The sequence below is a fragment of the Elaeis guineensis genome, chromosome 8 (assembly GCF_000442705.2).
Source record: "Elaeis guineensis isolate ETL-2024a chromosome 8, EG11, whole genome shotgun sequence".
NCBI classification, from domain to species: Eukaryota; Viridiplantae; Streptophyta; class Magnoliopsida; order Arecales; family Arecaceae; genus Elaeis; species Elaeis guineensis.
Genome location: NC_026000.2, coordinates 129,071,388 through 129,099,383, shown reverse-complemented (window position 1 = coordinate 129,099,383; position 27,996 = coordinate 129,071,388). Strand labels below are relative to the sequence as shown.

At 30.9% G+C, this 27,996-nt stretch overlaps 1 pseudogene; it reads right to left on the bottom strand.

Annotated features, from left to right (window-relative positions):
- Positions 1-18,029: 18,029 nt before the first annotated feature.
- On the bottom strand, positions 18,030-26,623 carry LOC105032395 (alpha-humulene synthase-like; annotated as a pseudogene).
- Positions 26,624-27,996: the final 1,373 nt, after the last annotated feature.

The window sequence follows — 27,996 nt, the reverse complement described above, 5'->3', positions numbered from 1 at the left end:
TAGTGTTGACTGTATACATCTAAAGGCATATGATCGATTTTTTCTTGAACCAGACTGGTGAATCCGATTTTTACAAGTCATATACATAGTACAACTACTTTACGGTTCAAAGTAGGTTGCACTATTAGAGGCCTTGTACAAGTATCTTTTCATGCATATTTTAGAGAACAACCCTCTATCTATAGGTGTGGCCTCACAAGTCCACGCATTTAGTAGGTCCTTAAAGGATATTTGCAAGGTAACACCCTGCCTCATGGGTCTCGAAACCATTCAGAGCTTAGACTCTTACTATCCCCTTACATTTAATTAAGAGCACTATCGCCATAGGGATGAGGAGTAAAGTAAAACATAGTGCTCCTCATGGTCTTCTATTCAGTTTAATTTTATCTATTGAATCTTTATCAGGTTGGGTTGCCATCATTGAAGATCTTCTTATAGGCTTAACCCCATCCCCCTTGACGATTTTAGGACCACTGTCCTAGATAATCCTTTAGTGAGTTGATCAGCTAGATTTCTTTCAAATCTCATGAAGTTCAAAGCAATCACATTGTGTTTGATTTTTTTTCTTATTGATTTATGTCTGACTTTCATATGATGATTCATTTTTACATTTGCATTTTGTTGTTCACATTTGTTGATGGCAGCTCTGCAATTACAATGAATAGAAATAGGAGGAAGAGATATAGCAAGTAATGAAATATCGTACAAAAATTCTTTAAGCCACTTAGTTTTATTAATAGTGATATCTAAAGCAATCAATTTAGATTTCATAGTGCTTCCAGCAACTACAGTTTGTTTGGAAGACCGTCAAGAGATTGTAGCACCTCCTAGAAGGAACACAAATTCTGAAGTAGATTTTACATCTAGAATATCACTAATCTAATTAGCATTACTATAGCCCTCTAGGATGGCTGGGTAACCACAAAAATGCAAACCATATGATATGGTACATTTAAGGTATCTAAGAATTCTTTCTAAAGCATTTCAATAATTTTTATTTGGATTACAAGTGTATCTATTTAGCTTATTGAATGCATAAATAAGGTCAAGTCTAGTAAAGTTTACTAGGTATCTTAATGAACCAATTAATTGAGCATACCTATTTTGTTTCAATAGTTCACCTTGGTTTTTCTTTAAGCGTATACTAGAGTCATAAAAAGTAGACACGAGTTTACAATCAAAGTATCCAAACTTTTTAATAATTGTTCAGCATAATGAGATTGAGACATGATGATTTATCAGATTTTCTCATAATTTTTGTGTTTAGGATCACATTAGCTTGTCCTAAGTCTTTCATGTCAAAATTTTGAGAAAGAGTTTTTCACATCATTAATCACATTCATATTAGTGCCAAAAATTAGAATATCATCTACATATAAGTCCAAAATAATTTTTGATCATTAACTTCTTTATAGTACATGCATTCATCAATCATATTAACATGAAAACCATAGGATAAAATGGTTACAAATTAGTTTCTTCTTCTCTAATCCTATCTTTATTAGAAATTAGATTATTATCATTTTGGATTTCATTTTGTATTCTTATGTTGTAAAGAAAGATGTTTTCAAATATGTTGCATCCGTAGATTCAATTATTATATTATTATAAATTTTACTTATTTTTGAATTAATTACAAGAAATATACTTGCATTGCTATCCAAGGCATAACCAATAAATATAGAATTAACAGTTTTAGGGCTTATTTTTTTCTTTTATTATCTAGAATTCTAACTTTAGCTAAGCACCCCTACACTTTAAGATATCCTAAGTTAGGTTTTTTTTGTTTCCAAAGTTCATAGGGAGTGCTATCATTATTTTTGAAATGGATTATATTAAATTATATAACATACAGAAATAAGAGCTCCCCCTATAAGTTTTTGGGCACACCCAAGCTAAGAATCATTGTATTTACCATATCCATTAAAGTTTTATTTTTTCTTTCAACTACACCATTTGATTGGAAAGAATAGGGACAGTTACCTCATGAATGACATCGTGATTTTGACAATATTGATTCATATTATTAGAGGGATACTCTTCTCCTCTATCAGATCTTAAGATTTTAATTTTTCTTTCTTATTGATTTTAGCTTTAGATTTAAATATTTGAAAATTTTCAAGCACTTCATCTTTTGATTTAAGTAAGTACACATAACAATATTTAGAGTAGTCATCTATAAATATTACAAAATATTTATTGCCACTTTGGGATACTCTTCTTGAATCACACACATCACTGTGAATTAATTCTAAGATATCTCCATTTTGATCAATAGATTTAAAATGTTTTCTAAGTATTTTTACTTGAATACAAATATCATATTTATTATCTAAAATGTTGTATTTTTGAACCAAATTCAAGTGCATTAGTCTTTTAATGTAATTTAGATTCACATTGGGCCTACTATGCCAGATATCAAAAGCTTTGATATTTAAAATTTGAGAATTATTATTAACAAATGTAGGTGATACATTAAGTTTGAACAATCCATCAGTTAGAAATTCTTCCCTACAAAAGCAATACCCCTAGTGATTACAACTTTATTACATTCAAAGATAAGTCTATAGCCTTGTTGTACTAAAAGAGAACCACTAATAGGTTTCTTCAAATTTCAGGGATATGATAGACATTGTGAAGAGTTAAGGTCTTTCCAAATGTGAGTTTTAAATTAACATGACCAACTTCAAGCACACGTGCCGATGCATCATTCTCCATCATTATCGTTCCTCCACTTGAGACCTAATAAGTGAAAAACCACGAGTGAACAAAACATGCATGAATGTTAGCTTCTGTATCTATCCACCAATCATTTATTTCAACGATCATATTCACTTCAAGAGTGAAAAGAACATACCTGAAAACTGTCTCAAAGGAGCTAGTCCCAGAGGTCGCCATGTTGACTAGAAGACGATGGATGGTCAGACCATTCTTCTTAGGCACAGGAGGAGCAGACTTTTTATAAAAGTAATCCTTTGCCAAGTGATTGGTCCTCCCGCACATGAAGCAGCAACGATCATTTTCACCCTCAGACTTTTGTCTATTGTTATTATTATTATTTTTGCTATAGTGAAAATATTTCTTTTTATTATTTTTAAATTTATTGATGGTTGTGATTACTGTAGGGCTTGGGCTAATCTTCTAACATATTCACCTTAGGTTGGTTTTCATTAAAGATTTCATCTTTATTTCTATTTCTTTCTTCAATTCTTATAGAGTTTAGAATATAGTTAAAAGAAAGTTCTCCCTAGATATGATTAATTTTATTCACATAGCTAGACTATGATAAGGGCAACTTATCAATTAGGCTGGCTATAAGAAAGTTTTTATTAAGTGTTAGACCACTAGATTTAAGTTGTTCAACTATATACTCAAATTCTAGCAACTGATCATTCCTGGGCTTGGTGTCCACTAATTTGAATTTTATAAGGTCTGAGGCTTTGTACATTTTTTGACTAGGATTTTCTTGGTCGTATTTTTGTTCTAGGGTTAACTAGAGTTCTTTAGCATGTTTAGCACCATAAAAAATATCATAGAGTCTCTTCGAGAGAGCACTCAAGATGCAGTATAGCAGTGGTAATCTAAAAGTTGTAGTGATAAAGTAGATGAAGAGACGGATTCAGATTCTTGGATATTATTAGAGAAGGCCCCGCATTCTCTACCTCTCCCACGACCCCTACCACGCCCACGACCACCTTCAATGGGCTCGATCACACCCAAAGGATGGGATCCACTACTATTATTTTTAATGGGGTTAACAATGGTGGAGATAAGGCCAAGGGTAGTTAACCAAAATTTCATTTGATTTTGCCATCTACGGAAATTATATCTATCAAAAGAGTTTGGTTTGGCCGAATAGGATTCATTCATAAGTTGGGTGAAGGGTCTCAATTTAATTTATAAAAATAGATAAAAGATCTAAAGGAGAAATGCAAGATCTAAAAATAAAGAGAAATAAATTATAACTCTAATCTATGCAAGTATGTAGCCCTTGGTGATCTAAATAATAAATATCTATCAAATGCCTATTTACATTGCTTCTAGATTGTTGGAAAAATGATGATAGGTAAAAGATAGATAAAATAATTTGCACATGATCCTATTCTTAAATATCAAACTATTAAATCAAAAAGATTGGAGAGTAGCCTGGAATCGAGGCACACCTAAAGGTGCTGTCCTAGAAGCGATATCGTCCCTCCACATGCAAGGCTACTGGCGGCCGCTTCTAGAGATACAATGATTCGATGGATGACCACTTATTTCTCCTTGTTAGCATGGCTTCAAGGAGGCTAGATGCAAACCATAAAAGCTTTCAAGGCCTAGTAAGACAGGAGGGAGAGAGTGTAGTAGAAAGTAGTAAAATTTCTTATATATTCTTCTCTTCCCATTCTAGCCCATATATAGCCCATTCTAGCCCATATATAATAGTAAAATTTCATGTTAGGATTTTTATTTCTCTACCCAAAGAGTGTGGGAGATCTAAATAAAATAGTAAGAGCTATTTATTTCTAAAAGTTCTTAGAATAAATTTAAAATTAAGTATAAATATCTAACTTGAATATCTACTCTCATAATTTAACCATGTCAGCTTCAAATCCTTTAGCCCATATCCTAGAGTCCAACCGATTGATCGGTATTAATTTCAAAGATCAACTCAAAAATCTCAAGATAGTCTTGATATCAAAAAAGATAGGGTATGTACTTGATCAGGACTCTCCTGCTTTGCCAAGCCATCCTAGTGAACATAAGAAAAATGGATAGATGATGACAATCAGATTAAGTGCTACATACTAGCTTCAATGACCAATGAGTTGCAAAGCCAGCATGAGCACATGCCAACTGCCAGAGCAATGATCATTCACCTACAAGAGTTTTATGGTGAGCATAGTCGTACTGCATGTTTTGAAGTATCGAAGAGACTTTTCAACACTAAAATACATGAGGGATAGTTGATCCACGATTACTATTTGACAATGATCAAGGATTTGGAGGAGCTTGAGAAGCTTGGCATGACTATGCAGAAGAAATTACAGGTACATCTGATCTTGCAATCCCTTAATAGTTCATATGATCAATTTATAGTAAATTATCATATAAACAAGTTGGACTACAGTCTATTTGAACTAGTCAACATGTTGGTTACTACTGAGGGGATGTTGAAGAGTTCAAGAGGCTTCGTTCTTGCTGTGGAGTAGGTATCTTTCTCCAAAAGAAAGTCTTCCTGGAAGAAAAAGAATAAGCTTGTAAAGAAGCAGAAGAAGGAGAACAGATCAAAGAAGGACACTTCGAAGAAGGCTGCAGATAAAAAAATATTTTCATTGTAATACTGATGGCCACTGGAAGAGAAATTATCCACTATACCTGAAATGTCTGAAGATCAAGAAGGATGATACACCTTCAGAAGGTACATCTAGTTTGCTCATTATTGAATCTAACCTAACAGTTTCTTCTACTTCTAGTTGGATATTAGACTCTAATTTAAATGCTCATATATGTACTTCAATGTAGGGTCTGGTAGAAAGTAGAGTGTTAAGGCATGATGAGATAATCTTTCGGGTCGGCAATAGAGCAAGGATTGCTACTGAATTTGTTAGAATCTACCCTTTTCGATTACTATCGAATTTTAGATTGTGTTAAAAGACTATTATTTTATACCTGTAGCTAGTTGGAATTTGATTTTCGTATCTGTACTAGCACAAAAAGAATTTGTATTCAATTTTAATAAAAATTTTTGTTAGATTTATTTGTAAAATAAATTGATTGCACATAGTCTTTTGATTGACAATCTGTATCACTTGCATATTGATGCATGTGTAAATGCAAACAAGCAAATATGAGTACCGTAGGTCATAAATAATTTAGAGATGATATTAACCATAAGTATATGTGGTACTTTAGGCTTGGCCATATTGGAGAGGATAGGATAAACAAACTAAAAAAAGATGGTATAATTGGCCTATTAAATTTTGAGTTGTATCCAGTTTGTAAATCTTACTTTAAAAAAAAAATGATCAATTTATCCTTTGTAGGATATGAAAAAAAGGCCATTGAGATACTTGTCCTGGTACACACTGACGTGAATAGCCCATTTGATGTATAGACCAGGGGTGGTTACCACTACTTCATTATCTTTACTGATGACTACTCACAGTACGGATATATATTTTTTATGAAACACAAATCTGAAGCCTTTAAAAAGTTCAAAAAAATTAGAAATGAAGTAGAAAAATAGACAGAAAAATCTCTTAAGATTCTTCGATTAGATCGAGAAAAAAATTTTTTAGTAAAAAATTTCTGAATTATCTCAAGAAAAATGATATAGTTTCATAATGGACTCCTCTTGGTATATCTCAACTTAACGAGGTATCCAAAAAGAAGAATATGATCCTAATAGATATGGTCTGATCCATGATGAGCTTCACTGACTTATCCTTATATCTTTGAGGACATACCTTATTAATCGTAATATACTTATTAAATAAGATTTTCTCTAAATCTATTCCTACCACATCGTAAGAGATATGACATAGTAAGAAATCAAGTCTTAATCATCTCAAGATTTGAAGATACTCAGCCTATGTTAAAAGATAAATGACAGACAAGTTAGAAGCTAGATCTATAAAAGCTTGCTTCATAGGGTATCCTAAGAAATCAATAGGATACTACTTTTACTTTTCAGACGATCATAATGTGATTGTAAGTCGACATGCCATGTTCTTTAAAAAATATTTATCCAGGATGGTGGCAATGAGAGGTTAATTGAGCTCAAAGAGAAAGTGTCTGAAGAAAAATGAGCTATAAAATTTGTTGAACCCATTAACACTGAGCTAGTAGTTGTTCATCCTCTAGCTCATAGGTCAAGTAGAGTCTTCCATCCTCTTGAAAAGTACTTAGATATACTTATAGAGGATGTGAAAGAGATGTTCCTCGTAGGAGATAAGAGTCATAGAGATGATCCTAAAATTTTTGACGAGACGATGTCAGACATCGACTCTGATAAGTGGTTGAATACTATGAAGTCAAAAATTGACTCAATGTGTTCGAACTAAGTATGGACCTTAGTGGATCCACCAGAGAGTTAGTATCTATTAGGTATAAATGGATCTACAAAAAAAAATAGATGTAGATGGTAAGGTAGAGATCTATAAAGCTAGACTCATGGTGAAAGATTATAGTCAGTATGAAGGCATCGACTATCAGAATATTTTTTCATCTATGGCCATGCTTAAATTCATCTGCACATTGCTTGCCATTGCTGTCTTTTATAATTATAAGATATAATTGATGGATATGAAAACTACATTCCTAAATAGATATCTTGAGGAAGATATCTATATAGAGCAGCTTATGGGTTTTTCTAGTGATGGAGATCACAAAGTTTGCAAGCTGCAAAGATCTATATATAGATTAAAGCAAGCTTCTCAGAGTTGGAACACTCATTTCAACAATGCAATCAAATCACTTGATTTCATTAAGAATGAGAAGAAAAGTTGTGTATACAAAAAGATCAGTGGGAGTACTGTTATATTTTTCGTATTGTACGTGAATGATATCTTTTTTATTAGAATAACGTTCCTATGCTGACCTCGATCAAAAGATGGTTGTCCAAAAAATTTTCTATAAAAGACCTAGGGGAGGTATCTTATATTTTAAGAATAAAGATCTATAGAGATATAAAGAGATGCTTGATCTTTCACAGAAAATGTATATAGGAAAGTACTGAAGAGGTTCAACATGGAGAACTCTAAAAGAGGATTACTACCCCTTAAACATGATATCACTCTCTCCAAGAAGATGTGTCCAAGCATATCTGAAGAGATTGAGCATATGAGTAGAATCCCTTATGTTTCAGCTATAGAGAGCCTCATATATACCATACTATGTACTTGACCTGATATTGTCCTTGCTGTGAGCGTCACGAGTGGATATCAATCAAATTTAGACAAAGAGCACTGGATAGCTATGAAGAACATCTTTAAGTACTTGAGAAGAACTAAAGATTTATTCTTGATCTTTGAGATAGGATCGGAGTTGCGGATTGAAGGATACACTGATTCAGACTTTATGTTTGATCCTGATGATAGAAGATCTACATCAGGATGTGTGTTCATATGCAATGATGGTGCTACCAGCTAGAAGAGTTTTAAGCAACCTACCATTGCTAATTCGACAATGAAAGTTGAGTATATCGCTACCTCGGATGCTGCGAAAGAAGCTTTTTGGTATAAAAAATTCATCGTAAAACTTGGTGTAATGCCATCAGATGTCATTGCACTATACTGCAATAACAATGGCACCATAGTATTTGTTAAGGAGCTCAGATTTCATTAGAAGTTCAAGCACATCAAGCGACGATTTCATATTAGATGTGACTACTTTGAGAAGAAACACATCGAGGTACGAAGAGTAGACTCTGCGGACAACATGACAGACCTACTGACAAAGAAGTCAAGCCAACAGAAGATTGAAGTCAAGCTTAAGAAGATGGGACTTAGGTTAGTAGCCAATTGACTTTAGGTTAAGTAGAAGATTGTTAGATGTATGCCTTAGAAGTTAATATGGTAGACACATTGTAATTATTCTAGGACATATGTTTGTACTTAAATTATTGATTTGTTAATAAATAGATATTTTTTATCCATTCTTGTGTAATGTGTTCAAGAATCATCCAAAAAATTAATAATTAAAAGATACATATTTTTAAGAATTAAAAATTAGAGATATGTATAATTAATTTTTAAATTACTTCTGATCGATGGATCATTATGGAGATGGTGACTGATTTGATTAGATCGATGCACGGATCATTTTTTTTGAGATAGATGAGTCTCTAGTTTATAGTATGGGGACACTAAGCGAGAGTGTGAGTGGTTGTTAGAGAATATCGATACTGAGCATGACCATACGAGAGATTATGTGGATGTTTACTCACTCATCAATATCTTCTAGATGGTTTATTGACCTACGATACCTCGATTGCTCACAGTGGGTTGCTATAATTTGATTACATATAAATATGATCTCTTAGTCATTTGAGTTTTTTTTATATATGTTGGCTATAGTAGCTAGATTCATTGTAGGAGTAGGATGCACATCTACATGGGATCTATCGATCTTAGTAGATAAGGAGTAGTTCTATAAGATTTGAAAAGTTGAGTCCTTAAGTTTGTGGCCATAGCAAGATGATTGATGAAAAAAAGTTTCCATAAGTTTCATGATTTGGACTCAAGCTAATTGAATCTTGCACATGATAGGTGTTGGAGTTGATGAATTTTTTATAACCTCCATCTTATTGAAACTCACGATAGAGGAACTGAATCACATGGTAACTATACCTAGGAGTTCTATTTATTCTATTCTGCTGAATTACCACCACATGATGCTAGATATCATTAATAGATTGTGAGAGCTCACTAGGATTATTTTGGACCAATGATCCTTGTTGGATGAGAGTTGAAAATATTCCAACTCATTGAAAGGTATTTCAATGATGCTGTGATGGAGATCATGGTATGTCTCACTACTAGACAGAATAAAACATATGAAATCACACATAAAAGAAGTTTGGTTAGACCAAAAGGTTGGATCATGATCAAATTATCAGTATGATTGATAATTTGTAAAAGTTACAATTAGAAGATTTATTAATAGTTAGCAAAGAGGACTTAATTACAATTGTTGCAATGCAATTTGTTGAGATCAAATCCTAAATAATTAAATCAGATTTAATTTGTTTGGACTTGACCTAATTGGGTCTACTTGGGCATTTGGATTTCAGATTGGGATCCTAAATGTATTGGGGTTGAGTCTAGATCAAGTTGGGCTCGAATCAGGATTGAATCAAATTCGAATTGGATTTGAACTGAACCTAATTGAATCCAATTGAAAATAAGATACCTCAGTCCCATCCATCAGGACTCTCTCTCTTCTTTGTCACCCAAAGTGGATGCCAATATTAGATTGGCGTGCCGAATGGTGGTTGGATGAGGGAGAGGAGTGGATGACCATGTGGTGTCACCCTCTCCTTGATCCTATCTCCTTAGCCATGCCAACCTCTCCGTGCTTATCCCATCTCCACACCATTTGAGATTTGGATGAAGGGTTCATTCAAATGTTTGATAAGGATAGAGTTCATTTGAACTTAAGCCCTTATCATGATAAGATTAGATCTTATTCTCTCCCCTTGGCTGCCATCCATAAAAGGAGGTGAGCTTTTGGGTGTGAGATCTAGAGGAAAGCAATTTGAGTGCTTCTTATTGGGCGTGTGAGAGGTTGTGAGGCTCTTTAAGAGAGAAACCATATCTGGGGCATGGGTTTTCTCCTCTTGGGCATGAGCTTTTGTGAGAGAGAGAGAGAGATCAGAGCAAGAGAGAAAAGAGTTCTATTGCTGCATCTCTATTTCTTCTGATCCTGCATGAAAAGAATTCGTGCATAGATCATCAAATTATCTTCTTTGAGAGTCGAAAAAGAAGATCCAATTGAAGGAGTGAGATCTGTAAGAGAGCTAGTACCTCGATGATCTCAGGGGCTTTGATTTGCATTAGCCCCATGTGGATACCTGTAGAGGTTGGACGCGTGTGTGGCTTCATCAGAACCTGAAGATATCCTCAAATTCAAATCTAGAGGAAGAAGTTTAATGCTACAGGCAGGTGATCTGATCATTAGGTTTTATTTTGGTTTTTAAAATCAGATGCATGCTCATCTTATTTTCATCATATAAACTAGATTCGTAGGTGTTAGATTAGATTTATATGTGCACATATTAAAATAGTTTTAATCTAATCTTTCACTTTTCAAAAATATTTTGAAAAGTCTGCATGCATGACATCTTGAAATCCAATAGGGTACATACTAGCGACATTGACGTAAATTAGTATTGATTATAGTGTATGTTACCTTAATGAATTTTTCAAGCTTTGAGATTATATATGAAAAGGTCACTAATTATGATTCATATGGTTTGATATATGATGGACAATTTATGAATTATGATTTGATTAGATGGACTTTGATCTAAAGTAATTGCAAGAGCATTGATCATGAAATTTTATTATGCATTATTATTATTAATTTGTTCATTAGTTGTTTAAGTGAATTATAAGCTCAAATTTGATATAGGAGAATACTGTGATATTATTTTTGATTTTGAAGTTAATTATTTGGTAGCAAGATAAAGATTCTTTCATAAAATATTATTTATTGTTGGACTCAGAAAAATCATGTATGATGTCTAATCAGAATATTTTTCAAAGTTGAACATGGTATGTGGATCATGTATAAATTGGCATGTAAGAGGAAAATATATTTGAAAATATTGTAAATAAGTTTATTTCTTATGAAAGAAATTGATTTTGTTTTGAGGTCATAGATATTTATCTTGGTAGAATTAGTAACACTTTTAATTATCTTCTATAGATCCAAATAATAGATCTTATTTATGTCTATTGGAGATTATATGATGTGTATGAAACTTTAATTCAAAGTTTGGGTTTATAAATTGATCGAGGGATCTTCTATCATTGTTGTTGATGTTGCTAATGAAATCCTTAATTGCCATCTTGGATCAAGATAAAATATCTTATTTATATTCATTCAAGATTTTGGGACATATGTGAAATTGGAATTCAAAATTTTGGGTTTAGGAGCTGACTTAGAGTTTTTTTGCCATTATTATTGAGGTCATTATTAAAATATCATATGACATGGAGAATTTGATTTTGAAAGGTTTGCATGATTACTGTGAAAAGTATTTGATAGATGTTAAAAATCTCGATAGAAAAAACTTGAAAAAAGATGATTGAGTCAGTTTTACTATATGTCTTAATTTAAGTCCTAACTTTGTGAAGCATCATAAAATTTTTCTTATTGATTTTATTTTTAGGATTTTATTTTGAAATTATCTAATTAAATTAATAAGAGAAATAAGATTCAATTCATATTTAATTATAGTAAACCTTATAATAGTTTTGAATGTGTTAATGGGCTCAAGGGTTAATTCAAAATTGAATGTGTTCAATGTATATTAAGGACAAGAATTAGAAATTTCTCTTGAATTTACTTAGAATTTAAATTCTAAATATTTTCAATACACCATAGTATATTTGATCGAAAGCCATTTAGTACATCCAAAAAAATTTTGATGGCTTAAATCAAAGCGTACAACAGAAGTATGGTGATCTAAATTATTTTGAGTTAGTCAACAATATTATCTCTTTGAATTAGAAAATTTATAATGGATGATCCGATTTGATTTTTTCTTATAGAGGATTTCATTGATAATGAAAAGAATAATATTTTTGATTCCAGATTATGTCAGATATCTATAAGTGCTTTTTACTAGTAGGTCTTCTATGTACTATGCTAAAAAAATTTTCAGCATCTTGAGTCTGGGATGAGTGGACCATCAATTCTTGATTTTGAATTTAGAATATTTAGCGATAGATTTTTTTTCTCCTAAATTTGAAGCATATGCTTTTTTATCTATTAGAATGAATGTGAGATTGTTTATCAATCTTAAATTTTATACTCTGATGTTTATCTACTGTACATAGTAAAGTTTGTTCATTATCTTGTGATAGATCAAATAAGTGAAAAGTAATTGATATTTTTGATGAAAAACTTGATATCCTTATCTAGAATTAAGATACTAGTTTTGATTATAAGAAACATATGGTTCTGATTCAAATTAACCCTTGTGGTATTGATCTTTTCCTTTTAAAATAATTTAATGATGAAATTACATTGAGAATTAGAATATTGAAAAGTTCAAGGAAGAGATTAGTACCATAAATTTTAATTTTTTGAAAGCACAAATAAGAAAAATTTTGAGGATGAAATTTCTTTTAGGAGGAAGAATATGATACCCCAGATAAAATAAAAAAAAAATCTTAAGGCTAGCATGTGCTTTGCACGTGTTGGAGAATGTTGACCATGAGCAGACTCCTGAAGGAGTTTTTCTTTTCTTCTTCTTCAATGAGGACTCTAACTCCATTTAGGAGTCAAATTTCTAGCCTTTATCACTCCTTTTGCCCATCTATTTAGAGGGCTTCGCCCCTCCTTTGAGCCCGACCATTCGAGCCTCGCCTTTTTCTCTCTTTCTTTCCTAAGCTTCTTTAGAAATCCATTGGTTAAGCTTCTCTTTCTTTCCTCCCCCTAAAGCTGCTATCGACTGTGATATGGATGTGAGTTCATTGGATTTCAATTGGTAAGACACTCCTCTACTTTAAGATCTAATTTTTAGCCATGTTCATCCTTTTTCTAGCCATCCTCATGGCCGACATATGTCATTGGTCTTCTGCTTGCAATCGTTGGTTGTCAGCTACTTGCCATTAGCCATAATTTTTCCTTATCTTCTTCCTCTATTTTGAGAAGGGAGAAGAAAAATCCTTTGTTTCACCCAACAAAGGAAGAAGAGAAAAAAAGAAAAAAAAAGAATAAAAAAAAGAGAAGAGAAGAAAAGAAAAAGAAAAAAAAAGAAAGAGAGATTCTCTCTCTTCCCTCTCTCCCTTCTCTCTTTTCATGCACTTCCACTATTTTCTCTCTCTAAAAAATCTCACTTTATCTCTCTACAAGTTTCTCTCTCTAAAGTCTCTTTAAATTATTTCTCTCTCTTAGGGTTATTTGAATTTTTGAGAAGATCGTCAATGAGTTTGAACAACCTTAGTGGAGGGGTCCTGCTTCATGGTTATCAGACAACATGCCGGCATTCATCTTGGTCAGAGTAAATACTATTAAATTTGATCATCCATGATTTTTATTAAACCATCTATATATCAATTTAATTATGATTTGATTAAAATATTTTGATTGGACCGATAGAAATATCGAACAGTATAGCCTGATTGGCCATGTTCTATCTTATTAATTTCTCTCTCCTCGATATTCTCTCTTTATGTGATTTATGAATTTAGTAAATCTGACCTATCACTTTGAATCTGAGTTGACCGGTAGATAGACTTCAAACCATCTTATTAATCGGACAGCATATCTATACCACCTAGGTCTTTATGGAACATTGCAAGATCTTACTTTTATTGGTATTTGTTGAGTCTTTACATGTTAAGTGATCCTTATTGAATAAATTATTTGTTTAAATTGATTTCTAATTGTCGACCGATATAATGAACTATACCTTGACTTTTGTTGGACACTACTGGTTTGAATACCTTCGATCTCCATTGAATAACCTGTATCCTAGTCTAATCGTGATCGGATAAAATTATTTTGATTGAACCGACTGAGATATTGGATGCTATCGCTTTGCCAGCCTTATGAAGATGTTGGAAATTAGGATATTTATTCTTAAATTTTATGATTATATTTTGATAAAAAAAATATATGTTGAATAATAGATTCTAAAGAACCCTCACAGGATTGATTGAATTTGTCCATTTGTTATTTCTGCAAAGATCAGTCGTGAATCATCTTTTCAAGATGTTTTATAATTTATTTTGAAGTAAATAATTAGTCTTTGATTTATATATGATTTATAAAACTATATTGGAACGAAGGGTGATTCAAAAAATATTAAGATTTTTAAAAAATTATGATTTATTGATTTATTATGAAATTTGCATATGTTGAATGAAATTTTGATATTTATATGTGATCTTGCAAAAATACTTTCATACAGATCGAATTTGTCTCAGCCAAACCATATTCTTTGGATCTTATCAATGGGGGTTATGTATTGATTCTCTAGACCCTATCAATGAGGATTATATATTGGTTCTCTGGATCCTGCCAATGGAGATTGTGTATTTATTCTCTAGACTCTATCAACGAGGGTTATGTGTTGGCACTCTGATTGAGCTTATTGATTTTATTCTGGCCCATCATAAGATATAAGTGTGGTCATAGTTACAGCCGTTCAATTATATGTTGTTTGATTCGAATCAAATTTATGATTATGTATGCATATAAATATTTAAAAATATTTGATTTACATAAAATATATTTTTATATTTATTTATGATATTTATTTTTAAATATTATATCTTATGATAATATCTGAAATGTCTAGTTGAGATATTTATTACTTACTGGACCATCAAACTCATTACTTCTCCTTTCTTTTTAGATTCAGATTCTAAATTATGGACATGGGTACTGCTTTGATAGTGAGTTTAGAGGTGAAAGTCGACAATATCAATCAAGTTTAGATATAGATTCATTATTATATTTTATAGAATTATTATTCGAAGCTTAATTGATATAAAATCTTTTGAATATTTTTAAAATTTTGTAAGAGATTAAGTTGACTTTAGTTAGTTAAATCTTTGACTTAATTTATTATTAATTTTACTGTAATACATTAACATTGTGTTGGAAAAATTTTGTATGCTTGTGGAGAAAGTTCTCCATGAATATACAGCGGTTGCCATGACTCCTACACACATGATCTTAGGATAGGAGCATGACCATATTTGCATAAATTATAATATTTAGAAGGGTACATATGTAAAAATTTTAAAATAAAATATATTAAACAAAAATGAAAATATTTCAAAGTTTTAAATTACAGTATCAAATAAAAAAAAATTTAGGGTGCATTTGGTTACACTTTTTGATTTTTGATTTTTAAAAAATATTTTTTATTTTTTTTGATTTTTGCTATTGAGTAAAAGCAAAAAAGTAAAAAATATATTTGGTAACTAAGATGTGATAAAACAAAAAGCAATATTTGAGGATGGTAGATGAAGAGCTCGATCAGAAAGAAAGGTTCAGAAAGAGAAGAAAAAGAGGGTAGAGAGGTGAAGAGCTCGACGAGGGAGAAGGGTTCAAGCTCTTTACTCATTGGTTTGGCTTTTTAGATGTGAGGAAGTAAAAAAAGTAGAAAAATAAATTTTGAAAAATAAAAAATTTTTGTTTTGCATATAAAGTAATTATTTTGATTATTTTAATTTTTACTTTTTACTTTTCATGATATTATCAAATATTATTTTTTAATTTTTATTTTTTAAAAATTAAAAAATAAAAAAAATATTTTTTTAATGGCTAACCAAACGCACCCTCAGAAAATATAGTAACAGCATGCGCTTCTTCACAAAGGAAAAATAATGTGGAATAAAAACTAAGACAACATGTTAATTGAAAATTAAAATATGAATAAAATAGGTACAAAATATTAGATAAAGGGTGTAATGCATATATTATATAAGTAATCGGGCTAAGGTCTAGTGGGTTGATGTAATCCTGACGTCGGCCTGTTTAATAGGCAAACTCAAATTTGAGCTCGGCTCAAATTTGGAACGATCAAGGTAACATGGGGTCACTTCATGCATACAGTGAGGGTGGACATCATCGTTGTCACCGGTGGATCACCTCCCTCTTCAAACTCGAGTGAATTACTACTAAGTTTACGAAGTCTTCTCAGTCCATACGCATGTGAGATCCATATTTGTAAATGCATCAAATGATTTGGTTTTCTAAACACAAGTCTTAGGCACTTTTCCATTTTTTTCCCCATTTATATGGTCTCACATAGTCGTGTCAGTTAAAATGCTCTTTTCAAACGTTTCTAACAAGCTGGTCATGTTTGTATATTAACATTATCCATTTGCTACACAAATTTCATTATAGCATATTATAACATGAAAGATTTTAGCATGTTGGCTGTTGAACAACCATATTATGAGTCTATATGTCTTTTGTTTTCATTTTTGTTGTTTATTATTTCCTTCATCTGCACTAATTGCATGGCTGATGATTGATACCACTAGATATATGGTTAACCATTGCATGGTTGATAATTGCATCTCATGATCCTCCAGATAACACCTCTTTGCTGAAACTTCTAGCTGTTTATGTTGTCCAAAAGAAGAGAACAAACTAATTGGAAATACATGAGATTGAGAGCTTGTTTGGTATTCTAGGCCCAAAATCCAATAGAATTCATGGGATTGAGCCAGCACAGATAGAAAAAACAGTTTCGACTAGGCTTGTTTAGATAAAAACCTAGGGGTTTTTGGAGTAGACCGGCCCAAATCCCATAGAGAAAGAAAAAAGATCTCAGGCCTTGAAACTTTTATTTTTTCTTAGTTGTACAAAAGCAGAGAACAAAATAGGAAATCCTTGGGTCCACATGCTCACATGTAACAAGCATTTTGTCCTAAGAAAAGTCTCCCTCTTTTGCAGGCTTATCCTTGACATATCTTGGTTTATACCTAATGACCGAATGGACATGGACAGCCTGCGCTGCTCTACTTGGTTCCCTGCACCTTAGATAATGAATTGTATCTACTTGTTGTTGTCATGAATATTTAAATCTTCCATCCATCTGTTAAGATGTCATTCAAAAATGAAGACCATTTCAAGGGCTAAATTATCAGGTGTTACTGTTATTTTGGGTGGGATAAGGGAACTAACCCCCTATTTGGTGTGAAGGATAGATTGGAAGAAATTCTCCTCTAATAAAAATCAATGCTTCCATTTCTGGCAGTTACCGGTACATTACAGTCTTTGGGGATGTCATGATGAATCCCTCATTGCATTTACGATTTGTTGTTGCCTGCTGCTTGAGTTGCTCAATAATTTATATAGTAGCTGGATGATTCCCGGGACTATTCATAGGTGATTAAATCAACTGAGTATAATTCTTTTAGTAACTAGTTTAGTTCATGAACTATTAATGACTTATTCATGTAGCATTCTTGTGGCGCAAAATCAACTATGCAAGCTCATATTGGTATAATTGTACAGGAAATTAGCAATATTGACGCATAAGTATGCAAGGTTAACGTGCAATTCTGAAGGAAAACCAACAATATTTTTTGTTAAGTTGTTGACATAGTCAAGATGATTAAATAATAAAATCATACAACTTCATCAATAATTAACTTGCTCATATGACAGTGACAAGTGTTTTAGAGGATTACACACACTATAAGATACCAAGAATAGATATGGAAACACAGCACTTATTCTCCCTCACACAAGAAAGACCATCAATAGGAAGATCCAGAACAACAATGTCGTAGATAGATAGGTGCACCAATATATAGGAAAGCTGATATGAATCATACTTATTCTCAGAAGGAAATGGGCTCGACCAGCAACGACGTGATATGATCTTTCATCATAGTGAAAGAGTGCGTGTATGAATCATACTTGTTGTATGCGGTTTCTACCATTCGTACGAGGTTGACGATTGGCATGATCAAAGACATTGGCATGGCAGTCATACAAAGACACTCTTGGTTCAGAATTTTTCATTCGTCTTCAATCATTCCCCGTAGCTTCTCACATGCCTCATGCACTGAAGTGCCATGCTCTTTGATGTAGCAATGGACTGCCGATGAGACATGCTTCCTTTCATGTTCAAACTACAATATTTAGAAAAGAATGTATAACTAAAATAATTATGCAAAACAACCTAGAAGTTCATGAACAGAAAAACTCTATTTTGAGTTAGTTCATTTAGAAAATAAATGGGCAAACCAAGACCAACATCTTGGAGCTTAGCTTATAAACAAGGAATGTTCCAGCTGTCTTTAATTAGCTTGCAAAAGTTCATTCCTACTGTTCATCTCAAGTACCAGCTTGCTCACGTAGATCACAAGCTGAACTTTGAATGCTTATACCTGACCATAGCTTAAGCTCATGTCAAGCTGCAACACTTTGTGTATACAAAGATGATGAAGATTAAGCAGCTCAACTAAGCTCAACTTAGCCCAACTCATCAGTAGCCTGAGAATGGTTTCAGTAAAATTTACAGATTAATAACTTCTAAACACTATTACCTCATTGGACACAATATCATCCAAGAGCCGACAGATTGAGCAAATAGACTTTATGATTCTTGGAAAGCTTGGAACCCAATCGAATGCCTCCTTTATTGCTTCTTCTCCCATGCCAACAAAAGAAGCACAGGATAAGGCAGCATAGGTACTGGATATCAGTGAAACATTCAGATATTCTTTAAGAGGTGGCACGTAACCTTCATCTCTCCATTTGACTTCTTCAAGACAAGCCCTTGATAGTTCTTTGAGCTGCATCATATTGAATCTCAACATAACTAATCAAATTTTTATGTTCTCTGAGCCCAAAAAGTAATTCTCTTTCCATGAATGACATGAAAAATGAAATAGCTAATATAGATGGCTATCTTGCACATATACATTTAGAGAAGAAAGATTAGTAGTTGACTCAGATCGGAGATGCATGCTATGATGTCTTATTTTTCTTGACTAAAATTATTTGAAGAAAGAGCTTGATGATATGCCAAGGTGGTGATTGTACTGATTCTTTAAGATATTCCACTCTATAGGAGTTTCCTTCCTCTGTGAGCTCATCCTCAAATTCCTTGAATGCATTATATAGATTAAGAAAGTAGAATTTGTATACCTCCTCTAGTTGATCCGCTGCCTCTATGTCCCACCTGCATACAGGTATATATCTACTATAGTCAAGATAGAGAAAAATGAACAAAGAGAAAAGAAACATAAGGAGACAACGACAAATATGTAGGGGGCCTTGACTTCTTCTTCATTCACTAACAAATTATGGTGAGAAAAATATGATTAGGCTTTTTGGGTTCTTGGTTGAAGAGTGTGGGACATAGGGGTGGAGCTCTAATAGTCTCATATATTAAGATCAAAATTTATAGTACAAATAAGATTGTTTATAGATCTTCTACTTATTGATCTTGTTATTTATAATTCAGATCCGAACCGATCCGAATTTAAACCCGAACTGAACCGTATTTCATGGATCGGGGCCCGATTATATAAGAACCCGACCTAACCCAAATGACCCGTTGGGTTAAAAAATTTGATTATGGACTTGATCCGATCAGATCTTCTAGTAGGTTGGGTTTGGACCCAATATTCACACCCGATTAAAAAAATGAATCGGATCACAATCACTCATGATCTGATCTGATCCGACCCGACCCATTTGCACCCCTAGTCATCGAGATAGTATTTAAGAATTGGAGTAATTCTCCATGCATAATGAGGTTGTAGTCAAAAACTAACTCCATTATAGCTTTTGAAAAAAATTTATGGAATCAAATTAAGAAGGTGGAGCCCAATTCTTAGAGTTCGCAATATATGGCAGTATAGATAATTAAATTTTACTTGCATAAATATTTTAAGCATCTTTTTTAAAAAAATTGATGCTAATTAACTTATTTATTTATTTTTTATAATTAGATTTTATTTCTATGCAACTTCCAAATTAATGCTTCTTCTAAGAGGAAAAAAAATTCTAATGCCAACAGGAGATGCTCAAACCTTTGGATGACTTCAGTAAATACTCAGAATTCCTCTGCCATGCCATAAGCATTGTAGATATCATCTATGATTGAAATTAAAGCTCTAGAATAATGAGGCTCAAAATATACCCCAAGAATCCAAAAATAACACTCGACTACTCTATCCCTGCAGAAGGTTAGCTTTTTCGCAAGATCGAGTGCTTTCCACCACCTATATGAGATGTACAAGGAGTGCTAGATTTGCATTAAACAAATTTGCAATGTCAATAAAATCAAAGTGCCACAGAAATGGATCATATATGATTGATGTATGGAGGAAATACTTAAGTTGATGCAATATTATATACAGGTAACATAGTTAAGAGACTTCTTCAAAATAGATATATGAATGAATAAATGAATGAATGAATAATAGAGTAAAGATTTTTGAATTACAATATTCTAATTAAAAAATGTGAAACTTAAATTAACATATGGATTAAGTCAATAATATGTGGAAATTCTTTAACAAAACACAAAGATTTTGCATGGCAAAAAAAAAATGTTGGGAATTTGTCTATTGTTAACAAAGAGTTTGAATGATTAAAAATTAATTACCACAAGAAATCAATTGGACAAATGATTTGTAGTCCATAAAGTTTTTTGAATATATAGATCCTAAACAATTTTGGACTTATTATTATATATCATACGGTAGGTGCTTAGGTTAAATACATGAGAATACCCCATATGATCAACCAATTTTACCTAAGCTGGTTGGCACCCTACTCCACTTGGTATAGGTCCATGGTTTGAACATTGGTGGTGGCATCCTTGACATATTTTTCAATAAAAGTATAATTTGGATACTTACATTGATAAAAATCTTTTTATCTGGTTTCAGCTAATATACATGAAACTAATCTAACCTATGCTTGGATGGTGATATATATGGAATTGGTACAATTTTAAAATTGGAGTGTTTTTGTAGACACACAAATGCAAGCTTTCATACATATGCAGAATACATATAAGTTTATCAGAACCGACAAACTTTAGTTTCTAGGTTTTCATATATTGTTGAGGAAATATATGTTGATGAGATGTAGGCAAACTTTTACGAATTAATTGGATAACCCAAGTTTGATGATAATCTAAGATATATTAGCCTTCTAGGAAGGAGAGTAATAAATATATGACTTTTCTACCAAACAAAATAAATATATGCCCATAATAATAATAATTCTTGATCGAAAACAAATGATGACAAATTAATCAAATCAACAACACGATGTTTGCTACTCGATAGATGGAAACTTACGTAGAGATGCTCTCAACTTCTTCTCTATGAATGGATTGCAGTATATGAAAATCCAACTTTGCAAGCTCTAGTACCACATTAATCCCTCATCTTCTTAGTAAATGGAGATACAATTTTTTGCCTCTAACCTCCTCATTCTTTTATGTAAAGGCAACTCAAAGGCATCTAGTACTCATATTGCAAGAGGTGTTCTCATTTGGCTTTCCATGGACTTGAGATGTAATTTTGCAAAATTAAGTGCCTCATCTAATAGATCATCTTCTGGGATACCAAGATAAGCAGCTTCATATAGACTTAACAAATCTTTCACATCATTTCTTAAGGTAGTCTTGAAACTCCCATCTACTTCTTTGAACTTGATTAAAACATTTACATAAAATTTGTTTATCTTATGTGAGTAAACATAAAAGAAGAACAAAAATAATAACTAAAAAGTACTTACTTGCAGGTATATTGTAGCCATGTTGTCTCAAGAGTCGAAGGGTAACACCATGCAAATCATCACCCTCAATATGCTCATTAAAAATTTGGCTTAGTATCTCATCTATTTCCTTTTCAAAGTGATATGCCATACCCAGGCATTGAAGTGCATCAATTAATTCCATCTTTTATAGGTGATCATTAGCATTTTTAAGCAAGTTCATTACTTTTGCTTTTAGCTCTCCTCTCCTTTTCTCAATACATGCCTCTGACTCCTACAAATATGCACTCAATATTATAAAGAGATACATAATGTTACAGCATTCATCCTAAAAAGTGTACATTGGCCATTGACAGATAGATTCTCTATGTAAATTGGTCTGCGCTACGTTCCACATGCAGCTTCTCTCAGTAGGTATTTTTTTTCTTGTTCAAGATTATTCATTCAAACAAAGATGCTTTTTCCTAAGGAAAATCATTATTAAGACTACACCAATTTTAGAAAATCTTGGCTTTCTATATTTTTTTCTTTAGCTTTCTTGAGAAATTTTATTAGATTTGGGTTCTTGATTTTAAAGTCCATAAAATGTGACATGTTTGACGGTCACAATATTTGGGGCAACAATTTTTTTTAAATTTTACCTATTTTTCTTTTTATGTGGCTACATGTAATTTGTGGATACGAAGCATGTTAATTGGGAGTCCAAGCATCCATCCATCTTTCTGTTATATTTTTAATCTTTTCTAGATCATATGTCAAATGGCTAGATATTTCTAAATTATTAAAATTCTAATTTGCACAGCACCATTCATGGGGAGATATATTCCCTATTTAAAGTGAGATCTCTGTCCTTTATAAATCACATAAATGCATGTACATTTTGAGAATTTAAAGTCGTAGCTAAATATACAACTATTAGAATTTTGCATTTTAGAGTATATATAAACAGTTTAGGATCTTTGTACCATTTTTTGAGAGTCCAAATAAAATTATAAAGAAAAAGGAATAGAATTAATTGACCGTCAGATTCTTGAGAGAGTTCCAAATCCTGATCAATAGTAGAATGCAAAATTCCTTCTCATGTAATTGCACGTGAGATGATTAGAATCCTGGGTGATGGTGGATCACCCAAAGTTCACTTCATATATAGCATACTAGAAGTCTCAAATTAGGCAAGATAGCAAAAGAAATTTATGCAAACACTTGACTCATCAAGTTTGATTTGTTGAGGATGTCCATGGCTTGTATTGTCAAACAATTATAATAAAAGTATACAGTATTGAATTTGAGAAGAAGAAGCTCAATAGAGGAAAGCAATCTTTGAGTTCTAGAAGCACTGACAATGAGTACCAATTTTCTAGATAAAGTTATTGGATGGGGACTGAAGTTGATTTGTGTGTATATGTATGCATATATACTAAGAAAACAAATACATACAATACACATTTAAAAAAAAATTAATGTAAAATTGGAAGAATTATTTAAAAAATTAATAAGAAAAGAGTTCAGAGGAGTTGGAGGATAAGAGAGAAAAAATATAGGAATTAAAGAAAGAGCACTATTGTCCTTGGTTTTGTTTTTTAAATTTTAAATAGAGTCCAATGGGTTGGAGACGTAGATGAGAGATGGGTAGAATTTTTTTTCTCTTTTTTTTTTTTTTTAAATACAGTCCAAACTGGTTTAGCATGGTGAGGCAATCACTTTCCATCACTACCGTATTAGGTTGAATTTTTGAGCCATATAGAGACTGTTGTGCAGAGCCAAAGCTTAAGTACAAGGAGGAATGAGTAAAGAAATAGTTACCTTTTCCTAGTTAAAGAAAGAGTTACCTTTTCCTAGTTAGTGTACCTATGAGATTAGATAAGAGTCCTTTACCAAAATAATTAAAAAGAAATTATTTATAAAAATAATATAAATTTTAATTTATTTATTAAATTAATATAAATTCTATAAAATATCATTTAAAATAATATTTTATAGTGTCCATGCCACCCCCTTTTCCACCCATTTTCTACACGAACGACAAAAAAAAAAAATAAACTCGTTATTTCAAATGGCATTTTTAAAAATGTCATTTGAAATGACGTTTTTGAAAATACCATTTCAAATGGCGAGTTTAATTATTTATTTTCAAAAAAAAAATAAAAAAAAATAAAAATTATAGTTTAAAATTAAAAAAAATAAAAATTTTAATTTTCATTCAAATAAAAATCATCATTTCAAATTAGTATCTCCATTTTAAATTATTATTTTAAAAAAATATTTGAAAAAAAGAAAAAAATTGGTGTAAAAAAATAAAAAACACCATAAAAAAAGAAAAAGGGAAAAAGAATTGAAAAAATAAAAATTATAATTTCAAATTAAAAAAAATAAAAATTTTAATTTTAATTCAAATAAAAATCATCATTTCAAATTACAATCCCCTTTTAAAATTAATTTTTTAAAAAAAATATCCCAAAAAATTAATACCTTAAAAAATTAAAAAAATAAAAAATATCATAAAAAATAAAAAAAGAGAAAATAATGATAAAAAAATAAAAATTATAATTTTAAAATAAAAAATAAAAATTTTAATTTTAATTCAAATAAAAAACATCATTTTAAATTACTTTCCCCATTTCAAATTAATTTTTTAAAAAATATTCTAAAAAAATATTTAAAAAATTAAAAAAATAAAAAAATAAAAAATATCACAAAAATTAATTTTTCCATTTTTACCCTTTTTTTATTTTTATAATATTTTTTAAGATATTTTTTTCTTTATTTAGAATATTTTTTAAAAAAAATAATTTGAAATGGGGAAAGTAATTTGAAATAATGTTTTTTATTTGAATTACGATTAAAATTTTTATTTTTTTAAATTTAAAATTATAATTTTTATTTTGTTTCCATTTATTTCTCATTTTTTCCCTTTTTTATGATATTTTTTATTTTTTTAAATTTTTTAAGATATTTTTTTGGGATATTTTTTAAAAAAATTAATTTGAAATGGAGAAAGTAATTTTAAAAGATGTTTTTTATTTGAATTACAATTAAAATTTTTATTTTTTTAAATTTAAAATTATAATTTTTATTTTTTACCCATTTATTTCTTATTTTTTACTTTTTTATGGTATTTTTTATTTTTTTAATTTTTTAAGATATTTTTTTGGATATTTTAAAAAAATAATTTGAAATGGAGAAAATAATTTGAAATAATATTTTTTATTTGAATTAAAATTAAAGTTTTTATTTTTTTAAATTTAAAATTATAATTTTTATTTTTTTCTCATTTTTTTTTATTTTTTTTATTTTTTTATGATTTTTTAAAATTTTTAAGATATTTTTTGGGATATTTTTTTAAAAAAATTAATTTGAAATGGGGAAAGTAATTTGAAATGATATTTTTTATTTAAATTAAAATTAAAATTTTTATTTTTTTAAATTTTAAATTTTTATTTTTTCCATTTTTTTCTCATTTTTTCTTTTTTTATGGATTTTTTATTTTTTTAATTTTTTAAGATATTTTTTTGGGATATTTTTTTAAAAAATTTAATTTTAAAAGGAGAGTGTAATTTAAAATGATGATTTTTATTTGAATTAAAATTAAAATTTTTATTTTCTTAAAATTTAGAATTACAATTTTTATTTTTTTTCAATTTTTTTTGTTTTTTTATTTTTTATGATATTTTTTATGTTTTTTTACATCAATTTTTTTTTAAAGATATTTTTTTAAAAAATAATTTGAAATGGGGATACTAATTTTAAATGATGAATTTATTTGAATCAAAATTAAAATTTTTATTTTTTAAAAAATTTAAAATTATAATTTTTATTTTTTTATTTTTTTTATTTTTTTAAAAATTAATAATTAAACTCGTCATTTGAAATGGCGTTTTTGAAAATGCCATTTGAAATGGTGAGTTTATTTTTTTTTTCGTCGTCCACGTGGAAAAGGAGTGGAAAAGGGATGGTGACGTGGACACTATAAAATTCCATTTCAAATGGCGTTTTATAGGATTTGCATTAATTTGGTAAATAAGTTAAAATTTATATTATTTTTATAAATAATTTTTTTTTTAAAAATTATTTTGGTAAAGGACTCGATTAGATAATGAGAGATGTCAAACTGTGAGCATCCAAGAATTTGGACAGATTATTGGACAAATTTATCTCCAAACCATGCATGAATACTTTTAAATAGATACGCCAGTCACACAAATTCCACCATATATTCAATTTACATATTTGGTGGCACATTTGATTTTTATTTGACTTATCCAAGCTCTATGGCACCTTACCTTTGAAGAGAGAAATCAAACTCATGACAGTGGCAGTCCTACGCTGGCCACTCTAGTAGATGCTGATGAAATAAAATATATAGTGATCCATCTTTAGTTTAAAATTTCTATTGATATCTGACAACTCCCTAGTATAGAAATTTGCATGAACTGAGAAACCATCAATACGAGGTTGAAAGATAAAAACACTTTCCAACATTTGTTTGTTAAGAAGTTAAGAGGACAAATATCTATGTGCAGAAGAGAGAGATAACCTGAAGATTCGAAGGTAATGGATAATTTTCAATAAAATAATCACCCCAAACAGTAGGATGGAAATTTGCAAGGAAGCGAATGGTTCCATCACTACTGCATGGCACTAAAGAATGGTTTGTAGATCCAGGGACTTCCATCGTGTTGCTCTGCATATAGGAATAGAACTAGTAAGTGAAGATCTTGGATAAGGTCGTGGCTGTATATATAATAATTTACAGTGGGACGTACCTATCTGCCATCATGCTCAGGGAACTGTTGAATTGTGGTAAATGGAAAATAAGATACAAGAAGGCTCATAAACTTTTACAGGAAAAAAATTAGAGCCTCATGGATACGTTGGGTTGGGGGGGCCGGGGGTTTCAATGCAATAATAGAATTGATTCGGACAGGATTTAATGCACTAGAAATTCGAAGCACCAAAACTTACTGAACAAATGGCAATCTTAATGATACATGAGTTTTATAAATCAATGATTGGCATTTTTTTTTTTTTTCAGTAAGGATCAATGATTGGTTTTTTATAGGAGGTTACACTGGCTTGTTTTCATGCTTTAGGACTACCGCCCGCTATTTTTTTTTTTCTCTTTTTTCTTATCATGGCCTTGAAAATTCTCTCTCTCTCTCTCTCTCTCGTGCACAAAATTGGCTGACGTGGATGAAATTATAGTTATTTTGATGGAGCATTAATCTCTCAAGATAGGAAAAGGAGATTGGCACGGTTGGATTTCTTCTATCTTGAGTGAGTTACTTGTATATATATTACTTCTCTGATTAATGGATGCTATGAATTACTTGGTTCTTGGTCAGGAGATTTCATCGCAATGTTTGTCTATGTATTGCTTCTGTTCCTATCATGGGAGTAACGGTACCGCCCTTTGGTGAGGAGTTTCACCATGTAATACTTATCCTGTAAGTGGATACTAACATGTCAAATGGGTTTAGGTGAGGAGTCTCAGTCACAATGTTTAGATATGTACGATGAGAATTTCTAATTAGTTGGCTTGTCTTTGTTTAGTGACTGTACGTATGTCGAGAAAAATAGAATTCTGACAATATTTTGCAAAAATATTTTCTTTTTCCTTCTCTAGTATTAAGTTTTTTTTTTTTTTTTTAATAGCAAAGGAAAATATTAGAAGTTAATTTCATAATCTGAAAATTGAAGCTAGAATGATATTAAAAGAATACAAAAAGAGCTTAGTGGACACGTGTGGGTAGAGATCTCGCATTTGATGGATTATCATGGCACTCTCATTGTTGTTTTCCAAGAAGGAAATGTAAAAAGAATGTAATTTGTGCAGCTTTAACTAGGACTTTGGAGAGAACTTCATGAAGTTTGAGCTATATATGTATGTATGTATGTATGTGTGTGTGTGTGTGTGTGTGTGTGTGTGTGTGTTACTAGCATTGAGCATGTTAGATGTATGTAATAAGGAGAAAGAAGGATGATTGTGATCATAGGATCTTTAAAATTATATGGATAATTCAATTGATAGCTGCACTTTCTTTGTTTATCCATTAAACAAAG